The sequence below is a fragment of the Calidris pugnax genome, unplaced genomic scaffold (assembly GCF_001431845.1).
Source record: "Calidris pugnax isolate Ruff unplaced genomic scaffold, ASM143184v1 scaffold273, whole genome shotgun sequence".
Classification (NCBI taxonomy): domain Eukaryota; kingdom Metazoa; phylum Chordata; class Aves; order Charadriiformes; family Scolopacidae; genus Calidris; species Calidris pugnax.
The window spans coordinates 4,125,380-4,132,313 of NW_015094508.1; positions in this window are offsets into that span (position 1 = coordinate 4,125,380).

The following is a 6,934-nucleotide window of genomic DNA, read 5'->3' on the forward strand; positions in this document are numbered from 1 at the left end:
GCTCCTGCCCGGCCTTGGCCACCATGGCCATCACAACAGCAGCTGTGATAACTTGTACCCGCTCTCTGGGGGATGGCTGGCAGCATAGTCAAAATACTGTCTGGAGTGGGGACTTAGAAATTTTGTTGCCATGAAAATATGACTATAGGTCAATTATCTTACTGTATAAATAGTGGACAGCCCAAGAGCCCTTTGAGCTCTCCTGTATGGCAGCGGCTGCACGCCAGGATCTCCCCTTTGGTGAGGATGCTCACTGAAGGTTCTACTCCTCGAGGTTGAGAGATTTCTTGCCGCAACAGGGTTTCCGGTTCTACTCCTCAAGGTTGAGGGAATCCTTGCCGCAACAGAGTTTCGGTAAGTGACTAATAGCATGCTAAACTTTGAAATTTTATCTAAGTAATGTAAAGGGTTAATTGTGCATATATAATCCTTTAGACATAAACCGTTGACCAAGTCTGGGACTAGGACTGGATCCAGCCGCACCTGGACTCCTCTCTGAGAAGGAGTTTAGAAAGCAAGGGGGTCCTTTCTGAACCTCGTGACTCAACGGGAGGGTCTCCCTGACAGTTCTGTCTGATCCTGTCCTCTGTGCAGTAAATAATAGAGTGTACCCTGACATCGGATCTCGTAAAACACTATCGCATTTACCACTGGTTTTATCACACTACTGGTTTTGTTAAATCACTGTTTCACCTTAATAAATATTTCTCTGCTTCACTCTAACTAGTGAAGTTAATCACTCCATCCGCGACACCAGGCTGAGCCTCCCCCTGCCTTGGGACACTTCCTACTGCTGGTGGTGAGGAGATGCTTAGGAAGAGCTCTCCTTTGAGTAAGAGAGCAGCAGAAGCTGCTTTATCATCCAGTCTGGCCATTGGGCTCCATTGGCCACTGCACACGCCTTGGACAGGTGCAGCTATAGGCAGGTGACTGGCATATATTTAAATAAAACCTTATGTAAAGCTCAGTTATTAAAGCAATCTGAGACAATAGTACAGGGTATGACTGAGTATTTATCACACAATAAAAATAAAAATTACAGAGTCATCACAATGGCAGGTGATAAAAGATCATAATAATTTGTCTGAAGAACAATTATTCTGTCTTTGGAAAACTCAGCTTTAATTAACTGACAGATATTGGCAAATACCTCCAGCGCAGTAGAGCTGGCTGAACTCAGACACAAAAGCTGAGTGATGATAACTCCTTCTGACATCTTGTTCAGATGTCGTCTTGTTGACATCTTGACCAGATGCCAGAGCTTCAATTAGTCTGATGGAGGGACTTGCTGAGAGTCTCAACTGATCCTACCTTGCTGCACCCAGTCCCCAAACCACTTCTGGTGGTGAGAAGTAGTATAAGGTGCCAGGCCCCACAGGAGCTGGGGACATACAGTTCCACAACCTGCAGATGCCACCAACTGGGCACCTCCTGACGTCAGAAGTTGCTGGACATGGATTATGCAGAGCCCCAAAAGCCCTTCAGTATGGAGCTGGGTGTGTAGGGAAACAGTTAAAGCTTCACCTCTCTGGGAAGGGTTCACAAGCTTTTGAATTGGGGAGTCTAGATTTACAAGGAAAAAATACTTTTCCAATGAGTCTTTTCACTCCAAGGACTACATCCAACAGACAACACAACAAGCAGGTTCAAAGCACTTTGTTGTAGCTTCTGGGAAGTTACTACAGAACATAACAAAATGAGCAACATCTCTAAGTAGCTCTCCCCAGTCCTCCTCAAATTCATGTCCTGTAGTAAAGTGACCTGTAAACTGGGCATCTCTTGGAGCAGGTTTCAACACAGCCCCAGGTTTCTGGTTTCTTTCAAAAATATTTTGGTTTGGAAATCTGGCTCTTCTGTGAGGCAAAGGAGATTGGTAACACATGCTTCTAACTCTGCCACAATTTAATTAGAGTTACTGTAAATTTTCCTTCAGTCCCACCAGTTAAAACAATTAATTGGAAGGCAAAATAAAGTGTTCCAAATGAAGAAACCACCAAATGGGGTCTCTGTTCAGTCAGTCAAGCTCCAGCCTCACCTGTGGAAATGTATATGCGTTTTCTTATTGTACAAAAGATCCTGTCTTCATGCTGCTGCAAGTTCCTGGATGAGCTAAAGCTTTGAGAAGAAGTAACATTGCTGGCATTACTCTTAAAGTACACTGGGTTCCTTTAAGTAGGGGAGATGGTGAAAACTGGAAAAGACTGGCTTGGAGGCACAAAGAGTTGGATCCTCAAAATAAGAGGCAGAGAAGAAGTAAATCTGGGAAGCTTTACAGAGCCATCCCCGCATAATAGAGTCCATTCTTAATGCAGCTGACGCACGCATTTATCATCTCATTACATCAAAACATGCAGCTATCTTTGGAAGGAGATTGTTTTTGGCTGATCCATTTGTCACTACAGCAGTATCAGCCCTACCTGTCCAAATATAATAATTTTTATGTTAGAAAGAGATACTTCACAAAACCTGGAAATTGCTGTGTGTTTACTATCGTAATTTGGTTGGTTTGAACACAGATAATGGGGATTACAAAAATAAGAAGTCTGCTCATTCTCAGCCCATCTTAGCTGTCAATCTCTACCATCAGTGGATGCTATGATTTTCTGGGTAGCTGAGGAAATATTGTTTTGATGATCCAATCTAAAATGAAGAATGGGCTAGACTGAAACCTGGGGGATTTGCCCCAGTGGTTTTGCCTTGTTCCAGACCAACTTAATTCAGGAACGTGATCCATCAGAGTTTGTTCCCATCTCTTGGCATTTTCGGACAGTTGTTCTTACTGCCTCAGCAGGGAAAAGTGGAGCAGGAGGGGAAAGTTCTGGCAAGCGTGTATTTGCATACTTTACAGAGGACACATCAAAGTCAAGTAGACTTTGGAGCCTGCATTGCATCAAATGCAAAAGCAAAATCAATTGGGTAAGGCCAGGCTGGTTCATAATAACCCAGGGGTACGATTATATTACTACACAGATGCAGGAGACCCTAACATTAAAAAGCCAGCAGTTCTCCCACTGACCTTAAAACAACTGTCACAAAAACTGGAGCACTGCTTAATTCTGGAAAATGAGACCACACAAATAGATCATACATATGGTCATGTTTCTTGTATAATTGATTAATTATTATAGGTAACTAGTTATTGATTACAAGTGGATTGGCTACTAATACAACTTACTATTAGTTACTGCTATTTTTCATATTTGGATATAGTTTCTTTGATGATTTCTAATTCACAGAGGTGTAATGTAGAATGCCGTAATCTTGCAAAAGCCAAAGCTGGAGTAAAACTAAAAGCAGGTTAACTTTACCAAAAACCAGAAGCTGACACCACAACTAAACTGCAATGCATTTGCCATAAAAGCGAGAGAGGATCAGTCTGAGTCAGAAGGCACAGCGCATGCTGTGTGCAGATTGCATACTGGTTTTCAAACTCCAGCAGAAGATCAGCAGGGGAGATTAGTGTGAAGGTTCCTGGTGGAGCAAGGAAAGAAGGAATCACAGCCACGGAGAAACCCTGGTTCTTCATTTAAGAGAAAGGGGAGCCTTTACCTTCAGTGAGGTGGGGTCAGGTGCAGATGCCAGCCCCTTGCTAGGAGCCTCGCAGCAGGGCCTGGCCCCACGGACAACAGTTGTGTGTGGTCCCCAGGCTCACATAATAGTTCTGGCTGCAGAGGAACTCGGCAGATCATCTGGGTGTTTGCTTCAGAGTTGCACCAAGTTGCTCAGGGCTTTGGCCAGCGGATGCTGGAGTACCCCATGGACAGAGAGGTCACAACCCAGCTGCTGAGCATTATCCAGTCCCTCCAGTTTCTTCCTAAGTCTAAAACACCCTTTCCATCACAAGAGCACCGAGGGACCAGTGAATGAGCTATGCAATCTGTCCAACACCCTGGATTCCACCAGACAGCTGCTGTCCTGGCATCAGCCTCGCATCACTGAGTCTCAAAGCAGATGAGCAGCAATGGTGTCCCTGGGAGTGGCAACTTTCCCAGCTTCAACACGAAGGAAGAGGCAGTCTGCCTGAGGGGTTGGAGGGGGTTCTGATGCAAAACATAATGATCATTTCAGTGGCATCTCAATATTGGCATCCTGATGCAGTATGGGAACTGGATGCAGACAGCAGTATTGTCACACCATGTGCTGAGCAGGGGCTGCGGGAAGGGGTTTCCCAATGTGGTGACCACTGGAGTGTTGCTGGCGCTGGGAGACGTGCTCTGAGCCACGAACTTCTCTGAATGAACCGCATGATTGGAGCCATCTGCAGTGTCAGGGCCCCCTCAGTGGTCACCAGGGAGAAGCACTGTCCTGGAACTGCAGTTCTGGTTGTCCTGAGTTATGCATCCAAAACAGATCAGGTGAATGGCAGCAAAATCCTATCGGTTTGGATCCGCTGACCAGGGGACCCAGGATCATCACCTGAGTTGCAGGGGTCCTAGTTTCTCTATGTACTCTGGAGGTATTACTTGATTAAGTCGCAGAGATGTTTCAAATTCAGGAAGCAATCGATAAGTAAGCTTCTGCGCAGCCATAATAAACGTAAGGATTTATTTGTCATTTCTTTCTCCCATGCAAATAATCACTGGAAATAATTCCAGATTGAACCTTTTGGAAAATACTGCCTGGGTCAAACCCTACATGGGACAGGAAATGCTGCCCAACCCATGACTGATATATCATCTATAGGAATGGAGGGTTAATACAGTTTTCTGAGATTAGAAACTTAAAGAAAGGGCATTGCGCATACATAGAACAAGAGAACTTACGTAAATTCAAAGTGATGTTCTATTTTTGCTGCTGTTAATTAAATGTTATCTTGCATGCTTCATGCTTACAAATCACTTCTGCTATTGTCAGATCTCAAGTAGCTTCCCTTCATTTCTTCTTCTTCAATGAAACCAATTTGAAAGTCTCTTTCAGCAATTTGCTTTTAATTGGAAAGCACTCCCAAATGCAAGACTGAACAATGTGGTCACTGATGTGCATTGATAAAGCATTATTTGTCAAGTCTGTGTTTAAAAGGGAACATCTGACTGGAATCTATACCATGTTTGATTTTCACACTTTTGCCTTTTCCCCCCGAGATCGGGTAAGCCTCAGGAGAAGTATGAAGGCAGGCAAGTGCCAGGACTCTGCTGGTGAGAACAGAGGCCCCAAATGACCCAAGGTGAGGTGTTAGGAGCCTACACAAACAGTCCAACAACTGAGGCCAGTGAGTGAGTTTTGTTCACATCGTCATCCTCATGATGGTGGAGACAGGGAGGAAGGAGGCTCTAAAACTGTTTTCTTCTCCTCTAAAAATTAAAGGACCCAGGAAACAAGTAGGTTTTGACTGCTCTGCTGAGTTGTCAGAGGTTGCTAGTGACTGAGGCTGAAGTCACACCACTCCTCTCCTCCCCTGTCTCCTGTTCCTTCTTCTGCCATCTCCAGCATGTGTCCTCCTCTGTGCTGCTCACCTGGCTAACCTGCCACATCAGCCCTCTGCTGAGCCAGGGAGATGATTCAGCTCAGCAAGGACTGAGAGAACCACTGCACATCAGTGGGCAGTGGCAGGCAGCTGAGGCTGGGAGACTACACAATCTCCCCTTTCTGGCAGTGGCAGGTCAGTGGTACAGCCTGAGTCCTTCCCAGTTTGTTGGGAAGACCAGGGAACAACAGCTAATTAGCAATCTGATAGTGCTTTGGGGTTACACAGTGGGTAACCTTTGCTTTGCATGGACAACCCATGAGACAGAAGGTGGAAAATGTTGAAGGAGATTACTTCGCTTTTTTAGCCTCAGAGCACAGTCTGGGCATTAGCCATCCACCTATTTTGTTTTCTTTGATATTAATATCTAGGAAGAAGACTTAGAATCAACTTCCCTTTTATACTGTCTTTATGTGACCTTCTCAGGAAAGCTGGAGAAACAAGAAACAACTTGAAGCTGCAAGCTGCAGATACCATAAGGCAAATGGCTCCACTGAGAAATGACATATTAATCCTGTCCTGATGTTACATACCTTTAACAAGAGCTATCAAGTGGCATAATCTTAATTGAGTATTGGAAATAGGTCTCTTGTTCTAGCTAATGTTGTTTCTGGATTAGTAGCACTCTTGAACAGGTTATCTGGCCTTTTAAAATAAATGAATGGTAATGATTCTTTTCTTTTTTGCAGGGCTGCCATGGCAGTAATATATTGTTCAGTGATAATTCTAATTACACAGATAGCTAAAAAGCCACTTGGTCGGTTTTCATTAGAAATTCAAGTAGTTCCTTCACTTGTTTTCTCCAAATTGCCTCTATTAGTCTGTACCATCCTCCTAGGTTCCAGTGCATGAAGTCACTGGTCAGGTAGATGCTGCCTGCCTGTAGTGACCACCGCCACGGGAGCAGAAACACTTAGCTCCACACAGACGTACTCAGCACCCAGTGAGACCTTGCTGTGTCTGACTCAGCTGCTATTACTCACCCCTCTCTGTTAAGGGATTAGTCCCACCTCTGGTTTACCACAGAGTTTTCCCACTGCTACTTACATAAACCATTTTTTATCCCACTGGTATTTGTATTTTCAACATTGCCTGTTAAATAATGAAAAATAAATTGGTCTTTAATGGGGACCCTGGCAAGTGTCCAAAATCTCCCACCCTACTCCCCTCCACGCTGACTTAAAGAGAATGAGCTCAGGGATACAAAGTGAGATCTTCTTTTAGATGTAACAGTATTGGCTTTTTCAGTCCATTTATTTTTGCTGGTACTTGGATAAAGAGGAAGGAGCTAGTACTATCAGATGTATGTAAGAACTGGAGTCCAGTGGTACAGGACTTTATTTTTAATAGCAAAGACGTTTCAGATAGATAACATAGAATTAATCCAAGCCCGAACCTAAACTCACATCCGTCAAATAAGGAACTTGCAAGGTGGGAAAATCTATGGTCCAAAACTATATGCTGAAACAC